This window comes from Monodelphis domestica, chromosome X (genome assembly GCF_027887165.1).
Source record: "Monodelphis domestica isolate mMonDom1 chromosome X, mMonDom1.pri, whole genome shotgun sequence".
NCBI classification, from domain to species: domain Eukaryota; kingdom Metazoa; phylum Chordata; class Mammalia; order Didelphimorphia; family Didelphidae; genus Monodelphis; species Monodelphis domestica.
In genome coordinates this window covers 51,190,252-51,209,425 of record NC_077235.1, presented here as the reverse complement: position 1 = coordinate 51,209,425, position 19,174 = coordinate 51,190,252, and the positions used below count along the sequence as shown (strand labels likewise).

General features: G+C 46.9%; 1 protein-coding gene across 24 annotated transcripts in view; it reads right to left on the bottom strand.

The window, feature by feature from the left end:
• The window catches only part of MBNL3 (muscleblind like splicing regulator 3), a 227,480-nt gene extending 215,615 nt beyond the window's left edge, over window positions 1-11,865 (bottom strand). For 4 of the 24 annotated variants that reach the window (XR_008914406.1, XR_001625454.2, XR_001625455.2 and 1 more), the window contains exon 1: window positions 8,548-8,991. The gene's annotated coding sequence lies outside the window, so the exon portion shown is untranslated. Of the gene's footprint in view, window positions 1-8,547; window positions 8,992-9,980; window positions 10,247-10,557; window positions 10,601-10,710; window positions 10,787-11,640 lie in introns of those variants that run through there. The other 20 variants (XR_001625456.2, XM_007507197.3, XM_001363463.4 and 17 more) reach the window with 13 other exon arrangements.
• Window positions 11,866-19,174: the final 7,309 nt, after the last annotated feature.

Below are 19,174 nucleotides of genomic sequence, written 5' to 3'. Positions count from 1 at the left end.
AGAGAAAAGGGAGAGAAATAAAGAGAGAGGGAGAAAGAAATGAAAAGAGAGGGAGAGAGAAAGAGAGAAATAGAGAGAGGGAGACAGAAAGGGAGAAATAGAGAGTGGGAGAGAGAAAAGGGGGAGAGAGAAAGGGAGAGATAGAGAGAGAAAAAGAGGAAGAGAAAAAGGGAGAGAGGGAGAAAGAAAGAGAGAATGGGAGAGAGGGGGGAAGAGAGAAATAAAGAGAGAAAAATAGAGACGGAGAAAGAGAGAGAGAGAAAGAAAGAGAGAGGGAGAAAGAGAGAAACAAAGAGAGAGGGAGAGAAAAAGGGAGAGGGAGAGAGAAAAAGAGAGAGGGAGAGAGAAAAAGGGAAAGTAAGAGAAAGGGAGAGAGAGAAAAGGGAGAGAGAAAAAGGGAGAGAGGGAGAAAGAGAGAGAAAAGGGGAGAGAAATAAAGAAAGAGGGAGAGAGAGAAAAAGAGAAAGAGAGGGAGAAAAAGAGCAAGGGAGAGAGAAAAATAAAGAGAGAGGGAGAGAGAAATAGAGGGAGAGAAAGGGAGAGAGAGGGAGAAAGAAAAAGAGAGAGGGAGAGAGAGAAATAAAGAGAGAGGAAGAGAGATGTAGAGATAGGGAGAGAGAGAAAAGGGAGAGAGGGAGAAAGAGAATGAGAGAAAAAGGGAGAGAAAAGAGAGGAGAAAGAAGGGATAGAAAGAAAAAAGAGCGAGAGAGAAAAGGAGAGAGAGAAATAAATAGAGGGAGGCAGAGAGAAAAAAGAAAGAGAGAAAAAGGGAGAGGGAGAAAGAAAGAAAAAGAGAGAGAAATAAAGAGAGCGAGAAAGGGAAAGAGAAATAAAGAGAGGGGGAAGAAAGAGAGATAAGGTGAGACAGAGGGAGAGAGAAAAAGGGAGAGAAAAAAGAGAGAGAACAGGAGAGAGAGGGAGAGAAAGAAAGATAAAGGAGAGAAAGAGAGAAAAAGAAGAGGGAGAAAGAGAAAGAAAGAAAGAGGGAGAGAGAGAAATAAGGAGAGAAAAGGGGGAGAGAGAAATAAAGAGAGAAAAATAGAGACGGAGAAAGAGAGAGAGAGAAAGAAAGAGAGAGGGAGAAAGAGAGAAACAAAGAGAGAGGGAGAGAAAAAGGGAGAGGGAGAGAGAAAGAGAGAGAGGGAGAGAGAAAAAGGGAAAGTAAGAGAAAGGGAGAGAGAGAAAAGGGAGAGAGAAAAAGGGAGAGAGGGAGAAAGAGAGAGAAAAGGGGAGAGAAATAAAGAGAGAGGGAGAGAGAGAAAAAGAGAAAGAGAGGGAGAAAAAGAGAAACAGAGTGAAAGTGATAGGAAGATAAATAAAGAGAGAGGGGAAGAGAGACAGGGTGAGAAATAAAGAGAGAAGGAGAAAAGGGGAGAGAGAGAAAACAAAGGGAGAGGGAGAAAGAGAGAATGGGGAGAAAGAAAAAGAGAGGGGAGAGAGAAAAGGGAGAAAGAAATAAAGAGAGAGGGAGGGAGAGAAAAAGAGGGAGAGAAAGGAAGAGAGAAAGAGAGAGGGAGAAAGAGAAAGAAAGAAAAAGGGGAGAGAAATAAAGAGAGAGGAAGAGAGCAAGAAAGGGAAAGAGAAATAAAGAGAGAGAGAAGAAAAAGAGATAGGGTGAGAGAAAAGGGAGGTAGAGAGGGAGAAGAGAATGAGAGAAAAGGGGAGAGAAAAGAGAGGAGAAAGAAAAGGGATAGAAAGAAAAAAGAGAGAGAGAAAAAAGGAGAGAGAAATAAATAGAGGGAGGCAGAGAGAAAAAAGAGAGAGAAAAAGGGAGAGGGAGAAAGAAAGAAAGAAAAGAGAGAAATAAAGAGAGGGAGAAAGAGCGAGAAAGGGAAAGAGAAATAAAGAGGGGGGAAGAAAGAGAGATAGGGTGAGAGAAAAGGGAGAGAGAGGGAGAGAGAAAAAGGGAGAGAAAAAAAAGAGAGAACAGGAGAGAGAGGGAGAGAAAGAAAGAGAAAGAGAGAAAAAGAAGAGAGAGAAAGAGAAAGAAAGAAAGAGGGAGAGAGAAATAGAGAGGGAGAGATAGAAAGAGAGAAAAGGGGGAGAGAAATAGAGAGGAGGAGAAACAGAGTGAAAGAGATAGGAAGATAAATAGAGAGGGGAAGAGAGAGAGGGTGAGAAATAAAGAGAGAAGGAGAAAAGGGGAAAGAGAGAAAACAAAGGGAGAGGGAGAAAGAGAGAATGGGGAGAAAGAAAGAGAGAGGGAGAGAGAAAAGGGAGAAAGAAATAAAGAGAGGGAGGGAGAGAAAAAGAGGGAGAAAGAAAAAGGGGAGAGAAATAAAGAGAGAGGAAGAGAGCAAGAAAGGGAAAGAGAAATAAAGAGAGAGAGAAGAAAAAGAGATAGGGTGAGAGAAAAGGGAGGGAGAGAGGGAGAGAGAAAAAGGGAGAGAGGGAGAAAAAGGGAGAGAGAGAGAATGGGAGAAAGAGAGAGGGAGAGAAAGAAAGAAAAGAGAGAGAAATAGAGAGGGAGAGAAAGGGAAAGAGAAATAGAGAGAGAGAAATAGAGAGGGAGAGAGAGAGAGAGAGAAAAGGGGGAGAGAGAAGTAGAGAGGGGGAGAAAGAGAGTGAAAGAGATAGGAAGATAAATAGAGAGGGGAAGAGAGAAAGGGCGAGAGAAATAAAGAGAGGAGAAAAAGGGAGAGAGGGAGAAAGAGAAAGGGGAGAAAGAGAGGGAGAGAGAAAAAGGGAGAAAGAAATAAAGAGAGGGAGGGAGGGAGGGAGAGAAAGAGAGAAAAGGGGGAGAGAGAAATAGAGAGGGGGAGAAACAGAGTGAAAGAGATAGGAAGAGAGAGAGGGTGAGAAATAAAGAAAGAATGAGAAAAGGGGAAAGAGAGAAAACAAAGGGAGAGGGAGAAAGAGAGAATGGGGAGAAAGAAAGAGAGAGGGAGAGAGAAAAGGGAAAAAGAGAAATAAAGAGAGGGAGGGAGAGAAAAAGAGGGAGAAAGAAAAAGGGGAGAGAAATAAAGAGAGAGGAAGAGAGCAAGAAAGGGAAAGAGAAATAAAGAGAGAGAGAAGAAAAAGAGATAGGGTGAGAGAAAAGGGAGGGAGAGAGGGAGAGAGAAAAAGGGAGAGAGGGAGAAAAAGGGAGAGAGAGAGAGAATGGGAGAAAGAGAGAGGGAGAGAAAGAAAGAAAAGAGAGAGAAAGAGAGGGAGAGAGAGAAAGGGAAAGAGAAATAGAGAGGGAGAGAGAGAGAGAAAAGGGGGAGAGAGAAGTAGAGAGGGGGAGAAAGAGAGTGAAAGAGATAGGAAGATAAATAGAGAGGGGAAGAGAGAAAGGGCGAGAGAAATAAAGAAAGGAGAAAAAGGGAGAGAGGGAGAAAGAGAAAGGGGAGAAAGAAAGAGAGGGAGAGAGAAAAGGGAGAAAGAAATAAAGAGAGGGAGGGAGGGAGAGAAAGAGAGGGAGAAAAAGAAAGAGAGAAAAAAGGGAGAGAAAAAGAGAGAGGAAGAAAGAGAAAGAAAGAAAAAGGGAGAGAAATAAAGAGAGAGGAAGAGAGAGAAAGGGAAATATAAATAAGGAGAGGGAAGAAAGAGAGAGGGAGAAAGAGAAATAGGGAGAGAGAAAAATATAGGGAGAAAAAGGGAGTGAGAGACAGAGAGAGGATGTGTGTGTGCGCGCACACGTGCACATCTAGCTAGGGTTCACCTCTTTGGTGGGAGTGGGGGGATACCATATGGGGTTTGTGTCTGTAGTCGGAGTAGGGGGATCACCAGCTGGGATTCATGTCTGCAGTGAATGGGTGGGGGAGGTAGCTCGGGTTGGTGTCTGTCTGCAGTGGGAGTATTGGGGAGAGGGGGCCTAGCTAGGGTTTATCTGCAGTGGGAGGGTTTAGCAGATGAGGCTCTTGGATGCAGTAGAAGTGTGGGGGGAAGGAGGCATCAACTTGGGTTTTTTGCCTGCAGTGGGATTTGGGGGGGAGGGAAGAGGAACCAGCTGGGAATTGTGTTTGCAGGGGGAGCGTGAGGAGCGCTGGTTGAGCGAGATTCTTGCCTGCAGTGGGAAGTTGGGGGGCATCAGTGGGGATTCTTATCTGCAGTGGAAAAGGGGGCATCAGTTGGAAGTACTGTCTGCAGTCGAAGTGGGAGGGGCATCGGCTGAGATTTCTCTCTGCTGTGGAAATACGGAGGGGTACCAGTGGAAATATTGGGGCGGCGGAGGGGGCACCAGTTGGAATTCGGCCCTGGATTCCCTCGCAACTGCAGTCTCCTCTCCCTTTTGTGATTCACTTTCTTGGGCCCCTAAAATGCAGATGATGTTCATCCGCCCTGCGGGACTATGCTCCCAAGTGGACCCATGTCAGGAAGAAAGTTGATGGAGGGAACTGAACCCGCTGGAGTGACTGCATTTTGCGGGTGGGGAGCAGGGGAAGGAAATCGGCCTATTTTCCGCGTTGCCGTGGTCAGAGAGTAGCAAATAGCCTCCAGCTAGCTAGCCTGCTCCATTTCGGAGCCGCCAGTCTCGGGCAGTGGCAGCTTGCTCTTGGTGCACCCTCCGAACGCCTAGTCCCTGGGAGCTTCTCTGAGGGGAGGCACGCTCCACACTGGGCTCCGGGAGTTTCTACCCCGGAGTCAACTTACCCGCTGACAGAAGTGGTTCCCGGGGCAGGCCATAACATTTTAACGAGCAGAGTTCATCAACTCTGCATCTCCGGCAGCGCTCCTTTAAAGCAGCCAGGAGGATTCATGAGCTCACTCGCCCTAGCAGAAGAAACGCAGTACGAAAGACGGTTCTTCTAGGATCACCGTCACTGCTGGGATTATTATTCCTCCTTCAGGATTACTCCCTGGCTTGAGAAACCAGGGCCCCTCCCTATGCCTCAGTTTCCTCACACCTGTTAAACATGCCAGTAGGAGACCGGGAGAGAATCTACTAAAAGAGCAGCCAAGAAGCTGGAGTCTTCTAGGGGATGGGCTGGGGGGGGGGGGGGCGAAGGAGGGGCCATGGCAATGCTGTCCTGTTCAGTTGGCTAGGCGGCAACCTTGACCTTTCCCCGCTCAGCTTCTCTCTTTCCAATAAAAGTGATTACAAGCTCTTCCCTGACTGTATGATTGTTCCCCATCAGTTTTTTTAAAACCACAGTCATCAATTTAATACCAAGCAGGACTAAGTGGCAGATTTATTAGAGCTCTTTACTGGTAGCTGGAATGACCTAAAAAAGAACTTTTCTTTAGGCAAAGTCATTAACACCTGATAAAGTAATTGATACTCACTAATCCGAAAGCTCCCTGGCTGTCGTTCACATGGGGCACTGGAATCTCTGGACAGTATCCTAGCCATTTTAGGGAAAGGAAGGGTGCCACGCCAGTCTATGTGTCCTTTCCAATCTAAAAGTACACCCTGGCACATACCTAATGGCATCCTCATTGGGCATGATTTTTTTTAACTGCAGATAAAATTACTCCCCCTCCCCCATCAAATAGTATATTTTCTTTCCTTGGAAAATAGTCACTATGCCTGCCACTGAAGCTGACTGAGGCACAGTTCTATTTTTATTTTTCAATAAGCCATAGCTATATTATACTTATAAGAAACAACTCTCACACACCCCCAATACCCCCAAAGTGATGGGGAACAATTCTGAGCTTTGTGATCTTTTTCCCTTGCCCTAAAGAGCCATACAGCAGGAGCAGTAGGCTCTGAATGGGTTGGGGGAGGAGGAGAGAGAAATTCATCTGTTCAGTTATATAAAGAACTTAACAACATTGTTGCAGGTATCCCACCACCCCAAGCGAGGCAGGGCTACATAGACTTGTGAGCCCCCACTGACATGTGATAGTTTTAACAAGCCAGAGACTATTACCTCACTCTAATTACAAGATCAAATTACATGTCGAACATGTATGGCAATTTATTCTTGCTTGATATGCCCTAAATCCCAATGTTTCTAATCCTATCCCACCATTTCTTTCAAACCTGAAAGAGAAAAAAAAAGCCACCACCTTGTTCTGCCTTTAAATTCTTGTCCTGGCAGGTGGGCCAGGCTAGAATGCAAACTAAAATCTGCATCGCCATCAGACTACCTGGAAAAGACAGATACTACCTGTAAAGAGTACACACTGTCACAGCAGCAGCCACAATGGCTGCTGGTCACCAGAACGGTGCAGTGTCCTCTGGCCTGGCCTGGCCCAGCCCAGCCCAGCCCAGCCCAACGCCATACAAACATTTCAAACCACATCCCCTTCTTCCTAAGATGCTTTGATTACTTTTTCATATTGAGAAGCAGGCAGGGTGGATAACGCGAGCCTACCGGTCACCAGGCTGAATTACAAGTCCAAAGGAATCCAGACAATGAAGTGAAACATACACGGTTTAAATGTCAAGTTCTTGCCTAAATCGCGAAGGTACTTTCTGCTGGAGCCCAGGGGCCTGGGGAGAACCCCGATGGCCCCAGCTCGAGGCACTCGGTCCCCAGTGAGCCCCCTAGTCATCTGCCAATGTACCAATCTGACACCCTCTCCCCTAAAACTGCAGTTTCTCCCCTCCTCTAGCCACTGCAGCTTATGGAATTCCTAGAGCTGTGGCCAGACAAATCAGGAGAAAAAGGCACTGTTTCCTATTCACTTTGGGGATCATCAGAACTGCCCAACAACGCAGGCAGAAGTGACGTGGGGGACTCGGCTGCTACAAGTATTACCCGCTGGCCTCCTTTATTCTCTCTTTCCAAAGATCTTTCCAACAAGCAACTAATGTTGCCATAAGAGCCCAAAGCTCTTCTATGGGTCCCGCTTTTCTCCCCCAACGTTTCCTATTAGGCTAGTTTGGCCACGATGTGCTAGCAGGCTGAGCACTATTGCGGCATATGTCAAATCTGACACCCGTGCCTGTAATTTAAGAGGTCTGATGCGCAGAGGTCTGCAATGATTCAGCAAGGAAAACCTATGGGAAGGCAGAACCGATGGAGACCTGGGATCGAAGTGTGTGCCTGGGCAAAAGGGGAGAAGTTACTGCCTCGCCCGGCTGGACTCGTTCTTTAGTAGCATCTACCTGCCCCCCAGCCCCAGCCCCGGCATCATTTTGCCCCTCCTGGGGGAGGCAAGAAGCCCCTCAGGCTAGCTGGCTCAATTAACAATGACTAGAGCAAAACAGTAGATAGTAAACACCACTTTAACTGGGCTCTGTTTCTTTGTTTCTAGGCAGACTACAGTGCGGTGGCAAGGCTGAATAAGTGCGCATGCCCTAGGAGATGTACAGAAAAATCTTTTGGCTTCCTCTCTTCACCCCTCTCACTCTCTTGGTAACTATTATGCTATGGAAGTCTGTCAAGTAGTTTCTATTGCTTGGGGAGAGGTACGAGTAGCCAGAAATGGGAACGGAAAAGCCAGCCCACAGGCAAAAAGACTGGTTAGCGGGGCTTGGGCTCGGGATGGGGAGGGGGAGGGGGCAAAAGAAACCCCCCCAAATGAGAGGATGGTCATTTGGAGGTTGTTGTTTTTTAAAGTAACTTCTTGGTTTAAATCGGTCGAATTAGGAGAGCTGTACACAGCTAAGACCTCGAGAGGGACCGATTTTAGCCCGCAAAGACAGCCGCCGCCGAGCCCAGTGTTTCATCACTAGCATTTGTATGTAAAGCAACCAACTGTCCCTTTTCCCAAGTCTTCGAAATTGGTTCTGAAAGCCGGGGGGACGGGGTGGGAGTGGGGGTGGGGGTGGGAATGGATTCAGCCCACAGACAAAATTGAACAACCCTTTGCAAATGAAAGGAAGAGAAATGTTTTGACTGCGATTGCAGTCCTGTTGGCTGTGGAGCTATGCGTGTAATCTGCAGCGAGTCCCGGATCCTCAAATTGAAGGGAAAGTTCACCCACAAAGAAGCACTTCCCTAAGAAAAGGCAGACAAGAATGAACGCCACAAAAAGGGCACCGAGCTGTGTCCCCTAAGCCAGGCGCAAGAGCCCCAAATCCACCCAGTAGGTTCGCCGCACCCCCCCCCCCCCCTTTCTTGAGAGACGCAATCAAATAATGCACAAACCAAACTTTCACTACTCGTTTGCTGCAGGCGGTCTTTCTTTCTTTCTTTGCTCGGAAAATGGGAACCCCCCCCCCCATCGCCTTCAGAACATCCCTCAGAATCTAAAAGCGTCATTCTTTCCATGTCCCCGTAGTATAAAAAAAAAAAAAAAGGGAGGAAAGCCTTGCCCCGTTTGCTGAGCCGGAGCGCAGAGGGAGAGCGTTGGCGAGGAAGCCGTTTACAGTTTACAGCACTGCGTTTTCCCCAAAAAAATGGGGAGGGGGGGAAGAGTATTTTTTAAAATGTCCAGTTGCGCAAATGATTTCCGACTACAATGCCAAGCAGTAAGCCCCCTTGTAGGCATTTTGGCCAAAAAAAAAAACCCCAAAGAGAAAGGGAAAAAATAATGTAAAGAGCCGTCAAATATCTCACCTCGTCAAAAGGTACCTCTCTTCGGCTGGCAAAGAGGGCTTGGCTATATTATTAAGGTTACTCTGATTGTTCTGGGTTTGAGGGAGCTCCCTCTGACGCTTGAGGCGGCTTGGGGGGACACCTCCTCAAGAACTTAGCTCCCCAAAAGAAAAGTCCGATCGCGCCTTACCTTCCACTGATGGTCGGGAGGAGCAGCGGCGGCTGGCTCGGCTACTATGGGGCCCAGCTCTCAGCTGCAGCAGTAGCAGCAGCAGCAGCGGCGGTGGCAGCAGCGGCAGCAGCGGCAGTAGCAGCAGCAGCAGCAGCAGCACATGCCATATGTTAGCTGCAGAAGCAAAAGCAGCACTAAGCAAAGTCGCCCAAGTGCTGGGGGAGGCTTTAGCAGGGGTGCAGGACGGATGCCGCCATTTTAAAGCCCGGCTTCAGAAATCATTAGATAGGAGCAAATTAAAGCCCGCCCCACCTCCAGAACTTCATGACTGGGACGTGCAAGCCAGCTCCAAGTATGCAGCTCTGGGGGATAAATTGTCAAGTCGAGAGCGAGCCCCGCGCCCGCTGCCGCCGCCCGCGCGCCTCCGCCACCGCCGCGCGCCACCCGCGCCTCCGCGCCTCCAGGACTCCGCCGCTGCAGAGAAGACTCCGCCGCCGCCGCGCCGCCGTTGCCGCCGCCGCCGCCGCTGTCGCGCGCCGCCGCGCCCGCCCTGGCAACAGCAGCCTCGGGCTCGCGGTGGGCTCCTGGATTCCGGGGCGGGTCACTGGGCCCCGCCAGGAGCCCCCCGACTCCGCAGAGCACTCCCCCTCCTCACTAGCGGCCCCCCCCCTCCCCGGCCGACTTGGTTCAGTCCAGCCTGAGTGCACCTAATAGCTTCCAAGATCTATGTCGCACATGCTTGGAGCTGGGGCTGGCTGCTGCCATAGCAACCCAGGCGAAAGCCTCACTCCTCTCTAGCTAAATGCATCTATCAATACTCTAAGGTGAGTCAACAAACCAATTAACACAAACAAATACACGGGAGAGGAAGGAAAAACACACTCACACACTCAGAGACCCACACCCAGGGGCGCTCCCCACTACACACCACCAGGACCTGGGGGGCTCGGCGCCGGTAGGGGGAGGTGGAGGCTCGGTGATCAGCGCAGCCCCACCAGCCCGGAGCCGAGCCCGGCTGGCCCGACCCGGCCCGGCCTGGCCCAGCCCAGCCCAGCCCAACCCGGCTCGGACGGCTTGGCTTTGCTCAAACCAGCAAAGGAGTTGGGGGTGGGGGTGCGGGCAGTGTGCAGCGGCAGCTGCTGCCTTCCCGAGCTGATCGGTTAATAAATGCGATAAAGAAATGCGCCGTCTTTATTTAAAAAAAAAAAAAAACAAAACTCCCTAGAGCCAGGAAAAGGCCGGGGGAGGGGGGGGGGACGGCAACAGGGAAGGTGCGCAACCCCCAAAATAGGTACGCTGGCTCCTTTGGCTGCACACATAGCAGCCCGCAGCGCCCGCCTGTCCTTTTGCCGGGCTAGGGCTAGGGCTAGTAGGGCTAGGGCTAGGGCTAGGGCTAGGGAGGGAGGAAGTCCAGGCGCAGAGCTGCCCCAGCCCTGGCACACACAGCTCACCTTGCTCACAGCACTTCGCTCTGCCCCTAAATTAGGCGAGTACCCAGCCCAGTCGGAGGGAATTCGGGAGTCTGCCTCTTTCTGGCTCTCTCTCGAAGCCTCTCCTTTCCTTTAGGATTCCAAAGCCCGGCTGAAGAATTCCCCTGTTCCTCACACCTGGCATATGGATACATTGCATTCTTGCCATCGCACACACGCATAGCCACACAATTTGAGTCTTTGTGCACCGTTTCGGTGCGTCAGAACCAAAGCCCTGAAGCTCGGGTTTATTTCACTGGGGTGCGAGACAATTTAAAAATAAGCAAAAACCTTCCGAACGGAGCCTAGCTTGGGCTACCCAGGCACTCGCGAGTCTGTTCCCCGAGGAATAAAGCAGCCACTTCCTTGGTAAGCTGCAGCCTTTAAAAAATTTTTTTATCAGCCTCACATTTGAACTAATAAAAAAAACCAAGGCAAAGAGTTCATACAACAAGCCACACTTCCTAAAAAAAAAAGTTTTAGCACAATAACAATAACCGGCATAGAAATCTAGCGTTATAAAAGGGAGAGGGAGGAAGAGAAAGAAGCACAAACAAACCTGTCCGCAGGCTAATATTCATCTAAAACACAATCGCTGGCATCTAAAAGATAGAAAAGGAGAGATATATAAGCTACCAGAAAAAATCAAAAATACAATGAAAAGAAACAGAGATTAGAAAAGAGGGGAAACGAGAAGAGACCACATACTCACAAGTCGGCTTACCCCCATCCTCTGCCTCTCACTGAATACCCAAACCATTTTTTCCCTCTGATAAGGGCTAGGGGGGCGGGGGCTAAGGGTGGGTGGGGGGAGAGAGGCTGTGCCTTGCAAAGTACTTTTGTATTAAGTGGAGCTGGAGGAGCGGTTAGCCTTGAAATGAGCTAGCTCCCCAACATTTTTCAGAGGAAAATAGAAAAACAAAGACGTGCAATATTGTATTTTACCAACTCACAATTTTACATCTATGCAGCTAGATGTCTTTAGACTGCCCAGAGACATAAAAGTATTAGAGAAGCCTCAGCTAGCGCCTGACTGCATAAATCTCAGGCATTGACTAATAATGCCAGATCGGAGCCCTACAGGTTATTCGGCTCATTATTATTATTATTATTATTATTATTATTATTTTTAAATCCCGGGGTAGTGGATAAGGAATTTCAGTGGCGCTCTTAGAGAAATGGCTGGACATGAACAACCCTTGCCTGCTCCCAGGATCTGAATTCTATTTCACCAGTCCCTTCTGCCTCTCAGTTAACACATTTGTACAATGGTGGGGAGGGGGATGCCAGGAAGCCGAGCGATCCCTTCCCCGCTCCAAATGCCTGGTGTTCCTAGGACAATTTAGCCAGGCTCACAAGCTTCGGAAAAATTCAAGCGGTTGAGTCTCGGAGTCCAATCCCAGAATGGCTGGTGCTACTTTTCATTTGTGCTGTGGCCGGCCCGAAATAGAACCCCAAACTCATTTGAGGCAAGAAATCAATACCTGTTTGTTAGCGGAACTACACTGGTGGCTGGCTAATTACCGACACGGGTGTAGAACTGGATAAGTCCGCCCTTAAAATCGCTGGGAAGCCCCCCCCTCCATTTTAAAGTATTCCACAAATAATCTCTGAGACGGTATGACAGAGCAGTATCTCTCACCTCCCCTAGATGGAGAGAATTGAAGCACAAACGACCTAGGACTCAGAAGTTTCCGGCTTCTGGAAGCAAACAGAAATAAAGCGCCGGAGAATAGCTGCTGCCTTCTTGGGAAGCCCTGCCGCCACTGCCGCCACCCCTTGGCCTCACCTCTACACCCTCTCCTTACCCCCCACCTTGCCTAATGACCTGCAGAGTTCTCACAGTCCAATCCCTATCACATATGGGAAGTCATTTCGGCAATTCAGAAACCGCAGTCAGCTCCGAAGGAAAAAAAAAAAGGCCAGGCTGAATTATATAACTTTATACACAAGGATCTCACAAATGAGGAACTGTTATCGCCCAGCCAACAAAGGCCTCTTTATGCTCCCCCTAACTTTGGTGAGCACTGCTTTTTCCACGACGGTGTGCAGCCCTACTAGTGCGAGGTTCGTGCACACACTCGTGCGGGTGTGCCCCTGTCCATACGCACACACATTCGCACGCACACGCGGCACACGCATTTCCCAAGTTTCCCGTAAGGCCGCCTCATTGGGGGGATTAGGAATTCCAGCACCTCTGACCCTCTGCACCATGCCAGCAAGACCAGGAATAGGTAATTTGCCGGCCACCCAACACTCCAGACTCCTGGCCGGAGACAATAGGCCACTACACATTTCATAATAGGCCCCAGACAGAAGGGGTCCTACTGCTTTTCTCCTGGGAAGGCGGGCTGCTGAACAATTCTGGGGATGGAGCTACTTCCCTACCTTCCTGATAAGCCAAATTGAGGAGGGGGGAGGGGGGGCACAGAGAGATGACTCCATTAAAAATGGAGTCTTTTTCTATTAAAATGGGCATTTTTCTGGACCTACAGACCACTCCGTAGTTCTCAAGGACAAGAGGAGCTTATTCATTCCTTCTCCAGACACTGGAAGAAGACAAAGGTTCTCTGCTGGGCAGCCCCAACCAGAGATCACCTGTGGTTCTGGTAGAGTGGCTGATGCTGTCTTTCCTTTCTCACTGCAATGGATTTGGGATGAGATCTATGACAAATGCGGTCTTTATTCCAGTTTTCCTAGCATCCTCATTCCTTATTGGATAGTGGATCATAATACCTGAGCTCGAACTCTGCTCCCACTCCCGTCCTGGCCCCCAAAAGCCTTTCTGGCAAATAGGCAATGACCCGAACACAAAAAGCTCTGGCACACCTGGGGCCCTCCTGATCAGTCCTGGGACTGGGAAGATGCTTTCAAGTCTAGCAGGACATTTCTGCTTCTCCAGGAGCAACTGGCAATTGAAATCTGAAAGCACTATGAAGAAGAGGTATGGCTCGAAAAGGAGGCCAGCTAGTCACAGAGGGAGAATGAAGAAGACCATATGGCTGGGTGAAACCAAGCCAAACTCAGCCAACAGGCATTCAGAGCAACATGGGGAAATACAAACGGTGGCCCCAGAGGATGGGCTGGCACGGACCAGTTGTGATCAGTGTTTGCTGGAAGGAGCATCTGGATCAATGAGATTACACATGTATGAAAGCTGCTCATTAAGTAGCTAGACACTTTGCAAAAGGCTTTGCATACATCATTGCATTTGATCTTTACAACAAGCCCCTAACAGAGGTGCTGTTATCATTATTAGTATTATTACTCTAATATTAGAGGCAGCATGGTTCAGTGGGAAGAGTACTAGCTCTGAAGTCAAAGTGCCTGGGTTCAAATCTCACATTTCATGCAAGATATCTCACCCCCTCGGCCTCGGTTTCCTCAAGTGTAAAATAAGAGTCTCTGATGTCCTTTCCAGTTCCTGCTCTAAGATCCTCTGTGTGACCTTGGGTAAGTCCCTTTCCCTCCCTAGGTCTCAGTTCTTCCTTTTTAAATTGATGGTACTAGACTAGAGGGCCTCCAAGTCCCCTTCCCCGTGGGAATACAAAGACCAAGCATTAAAACATTCCCTGACCTTGAGGACTTAAATTCTACTCAAAAAGCTTAAAGAGCTGGGGAAGTCCTGGGGAGCTTTGGGTGGAAACTCTACTGGGGATTTACCAGAAAGATATGGTAAAGAAGTCACCTAATGGGCAAAGGCACAGAAGAAGAGCAGTTGGCATTGGGGATGGGCGTCTCTGCAATGATGAGCTCTCTCATCAGTGGAAGTCTGGAATTTCAATCATAAAAATGGAAGCTTGAGAATCAGATTGGCAATGTGGTAACTTCTCCTGTAGAATGTTGTTCCAATAAATATAATTAACTTTGACTTGTGCAGGAAGGAATTCTCGAAGTTATGCAATGGTTTGGTAACAAAAGGAGCACTGTAGTTTACAACCAAACAAATGTGGCTGTGTGTGTCAAGTTGCTGGATAGGTGAAAAGTTAAATACTCTCATATAACAGTGTGTTGTCAATGGTGGAAGCTTTTGAACTCCCAGCATATTCTATCAAAATCGCCTCTTCCCTTTCTAATAGGAAGAGGAACCCATGCAATAGTCTTTCAAACTGAAGAATGTAAGAGAATGAAAGACGTAGAACATTCTGGAGTTGGGAACCTTCAGCCTGGGCTGAAACTGGAGATTTCTTTTTCATTGGCATGTGGGAAGTGCCACAGCAGGGATACTTGGACCATAGCAGCTGAGTCCAAAGATCCATTTGTCTACCGGATGGGAGACCCTCTGGAGTAGGACAGAAAGATATGGTGAAGAAGTCACCCAGTATGGGAAGGCACAGAGGAAGGAAGGGAGTCTCTGTAGTCCAAAAGCTCTAAATAACAGTCCTCCATTGATTCCTGACAATTTCTTTCTTATTTCCTTGAGGCTTTTCTTTTTTTTTAAAACCCTCACCTTCCATCTTGGAATCAATGCTGTGTATTGATTCCAAGGCAGAAGAGTGGTAAGGGCTAGAAAATGGGGGTCAAGTGACTTGCCCAGGGTCAAATAGCTAGGAAGTGTATTAGGCCGCATTTGAACCCAGGACCTCCCGTCTCTAGGCCTGGCTCTCAATCTACTGAGCTACCCAGATGCCCCCAACCATGAGGCTTTTCTTGATCCACCACAAAAAAAAATTGAACTACACATTGTGGTAAAAAAAAAAAAAGATGGAGACCTCTATTGGGAATCAACAGACTTGGGGTCTAATCTGGGCTCTCATTTACTCATTGCAGGACCTTGGCATCTGGGTCCAAGTTTCTTTCTATATAAAATGAGAAACTTGGGCTAGATGATCTCTAAAATTTCAATGAGTTTTGACATTCAACCATTCTTCATATCAGAGTCAAAAAGAGAAGACTCAGAACAATGAAATAAATGCTAGTTCCCAATGTAATCTTGAGCCATTGTAGAAGGAGGCAGCCTTTCTCTCTCCAAGAACAAGGGGAAGCGATCTGATCATTTTTTGTTGAATGTCAAAGGGATGTGTGGCATAGATAGAAAATTGCTCCATTTGTTCAGTCACTCAACAGACATTATACAAGGTCTTAAACTTTGAGCTGAGGGTGCAAAGATACATTTTGTACAGCCACAGGATCAAAGCTTTAAAGCATAGAGATCATTGAGTGCACCTTCCTCATTTTACAGAGAAAGAAACTGAGACCTAGGAAGAAGTAATTTGGACTGCATGTCAGGTTATACAGGAACTAAGTAGTAGAACCCAGGTCCTCTGGCTCTAGAAAGAGACTTCTTCCTAAACCAAGAGCTTCTAGACTTGTAGGAGAAATGGGATATATACACAAATAAGAGTAGTTATTTTATATGCTTGCATGGAAGAACAGAGAAATGCACCCCTCAGAGTGGAGGGACACCAGAGAAAGGATCAGAGGAAGAGATCTGAGTTGGGATTCAAAGGATGGGGTAGGTGGGATAGCTTAGAAAAAGATTGGGAAATTGAATGTGAGCATCTCCATTACTAGATTTCAACAGACCCAGGCCCCTGCTATGGAGCTCATGCAGGGCCCTCAACCACAGGCCCCAGGCACTGTGCCCCCATACCCCCTTCCCCATGCCACTCCACCAAGGGCTTAGTGCCTGACATTAGGCCCCACTCTTTATAGAACTGTCTTTGGGATGTGTATCATTTCTGGTCATCTTGGAATAGGGAATTATGAATGTGAATTCAGTCATACCAACCATGCAGAATTTACCTAGCCTTTTTCTTTCTTTCTTTCTTTCTTTCTTTCTTTCTTTCTTTCTTTCTTTCTTTCTTTCTTTCTTTCTTTCTTTCTTTCTTTCTTTCTTTCTTTCTTTCTTTCTTTCTTTCTTTCTTTCTCTCTCTCTCTTTCTTTCTTTTCTTTGTTTCTTTCTCTCTCTCTCTTTCTTTCTTTTCTTTGTTTCTTTCTCTCTCTTTCTTTCTTTCTTTCTCTCTCTCCTTCTCTCTCTCTCCTTCCTTCCTTCCTTCCTTCCTTCCTTCCTTCCTTCCTTCCTTCCTTCCTTTCTTTCTTTCTTTCTTTCTTTCTTTCTTTCTTTCTTTCTTTCTTTCTTTCTTTCTTTCTTTCTTTCTTTCTTTCTTTCTTTCTTTCTTTCTTTCTTTCTTTCTCTCTTTCTCTCTTTCTTTCTTTCCTGGCCTCCTCTATCACCAGTGTTTAAGAGAGGACACTGCTGACAAGTAGCCTAGCACGGTGCTTTGTCATCACTGAATACTGAAGAGTGGTGGTCCCATGGCAACAAGGATGTTCCCTGAAACTCCCAACTACTGCTCTTAAAATTCCATTGATTCCAGGTCACCCTTTGCTATGATTAAAGCCTCCTTCCCCTGCTGCCTTTACCCACATGCTAATCTCCATCTTTCTTAGGCCTCCCACCCCCTGCCCGCATCTTCCCCTACTCTCTCTTTCCATTGTGTCCTTATGGGGTTGGTATGAGACATAAGATGACGGAGTGTATAATATAATGTTCATTGTAAGCTTCATTAAAAAAGACTTTTTTTTTATCAAACTCCTACTTTTGTTTTAGTATCAGTTCTAAGACAGAAGAGTGGCAAGGGCTGCTGAGGTTAATTGACTTGTCCTGGATCACACAGCTAGGAAGTATCTGAGGTCACATTTGAATTCAGGTCTTTCCAGCTCCAGGCTTGGTATTCTATGGACTGTGCTATCTAGCTGCCACCATTGCAAACTTGAAAACATGTTATGTCCACGCCTTTTGTTACTGTGTCTTGTAGAGAAGTCAGAGGCAATGTGGCGTAGTGGATAGAGATGGCCTCAGAGACAAGAGACATGTGATTTGAATTCAAGTCTTACCTCTGCCACATATCAGTTAGGTGACCCTGGGCAAATCATTTAACTTTTCGGTGCCCTTCGGTAATTTCAATGACTAGAAAGTGCCCAACAGTTGCAGATGGGTATAAATAGAGGCAGTTTCCTATACAATTAAATCACAGGTCCAGTCCCCTAAAAGTCACTTATAAATATCTTTATTGTTTTTGTTAAATTCTCCTTCCTCTTTGTCCTCTTCCTCTCCTCCTTTTTGCATATTCTCATGCTACTGGAAAGTTGACTCTCTCTGGAAGACATTGAATCCTTAGATACCTCTGAGGACACTGGGTATTCCATTTCTCAACACATTGGGCCACCTGGTAGGAGTGTGAAGCCTCCATGCCCTCCTGCTGACGTTGCTCAACAATCTTATCCTCCTTTTAGACTCACTCCATCAACTCGCTCAAGTTACTTTACTTTGATGAGCCTCAGCTTCCTCATCTATATAGTCCCTATGTCCCAGTGTTATTTTGAAGCTCGTCACTGTCAGTAAAGTTATCTGAACTTTTGAAAGCACTGGAAAATATGAGCTCTTGGTATTTTTATTCCAGACATCTATGGACCCGTAGGTGATTCACTTTCCTTTCTCAAAGAATTCAATACATGCCTCACAGTCTTCTACTACACCCCATCCCAGTCCTAATATTTGGAGGCTTCAATATGCATGTTAATAGCCTCCCAAACAACTTGGCCTCTTGCTTGATCAGTCTCTTCCAGGCTTCAGATGACTTCCATCTTAACTCTGCCTCCTCTGCTAAGGTATGGATGGCTATATCTTAAATCCTCCCATCATACAACTATATTATTTCAAAATTTCCAGGTCTGAAACTTCCCTTTATGATCACAATCTCTTAGACTTCCATCTTTGCTCCTACCTTATTCTTCATCCTTAACCCCAACCTCTAGTCACTCTACATTTCCTTGTCCTCCCTATTCATCATCCGTGGTCTGGATTCATACTCCTTACCCTCAGAATCTTTACCCGGAAGACATGTTTCTGTCCTGGAATTCTGTGACCATAAACTCTTGCCACATTGACCTGTCATCTCCAAGCCTCAACTCAAGATACTTTCATCATTGACCTTCTCTGCTCCTACATCCGTGATGCTGAACACAACTGTGCCAACTAGATCTTACTACTAGTTCATGTTACCTGACCTTAAACGGGCCTACTCTGCATGTAGCAGAGGCTGTAATGCTTTCCTCTCCAGATGATTCTTTTCCTTTTCCTTTCTCTATCATGCTCCCCAGTGTTGATATTCTAAGCTTCTTTGTCTCCAAGCTCCCTATGCTACCCTCTCTACCTTACCTCCCAGATGAGGCCCTCACTTCCTACTTTACCAAGGAAATTGAGGCTATCTATCATGAATTCCCTTTTATCTCCTACTCCATTCCTAAAAAAGTGCTGTATATCAGCTTCTATTTTCTCCTCCTTTGTCCCAGTCTCTGAGGAAGAGGTGACCCTTTTGGTTAAGGTTCTTTACTTGTGTTCTTGATCTCATCCTCTTCTGCCTCCTCTAGAGACTTGTCACGTGCATCATTCCTCTTCTTTGTCTCTTTCTCTCATCTCCAATCTCTTCCTACCTACTGGTTCCTTCTTGTTGCCTACAGGTATGCCAAATCCCTCCCAGTCTTCAAAAATCCTGCCCTTTTTGATCCCGCCTTCCCCGTTAAGCTAGCATCCTCTTCCCTTTTTACAGAAAAGCTCCAAGCAAAACTCATCAACACTCATTGCTTTTACTTCCTCACCTCCTGTTCACTTGACAGATCCTTACAATCTGGTACCTAACACTACAATGCTATGGAAATGGCTCTGTCCCAGGCTACTAATGATTTCAAATTCTCTTATGGCCTTTTCCCACTTCTCATTCCATTTGACTTTTCTGTAGTCTTTGGCTCTGTTAGCAAGCATCTTTCTCCTCCTCCCCACCACATTTTGGGAGACTCTCTCTTCCTTTGGCTTATGTTACAATACCCTTCTCATACTACCTAGCTGCCCTGGGATTTTCTGTATCTTTTACTGAACCATCTTTCACCTTCTACTGACAAAGCTTTTCTCTTCTCCTCTCTCTCTCTCTCTCTCTCTCTCTCTCTCTCTCTCTCTCTCTCCATCTACTTCTATAGGTTCAGTTATCATCTCTACTCAAATTACTCCCACATCTATGCATCGAGTCCTAATCTTTCCCACATCACCAACCGCCTTCTCATTAATGAGATAATCTATGTAAAGTGCTATATAAATGCCAGCTATAATGATAATGATGATGATGATGGACATCTCTAGGACTCAGGACAATGAAATAAAATGATTATGTTAAAAA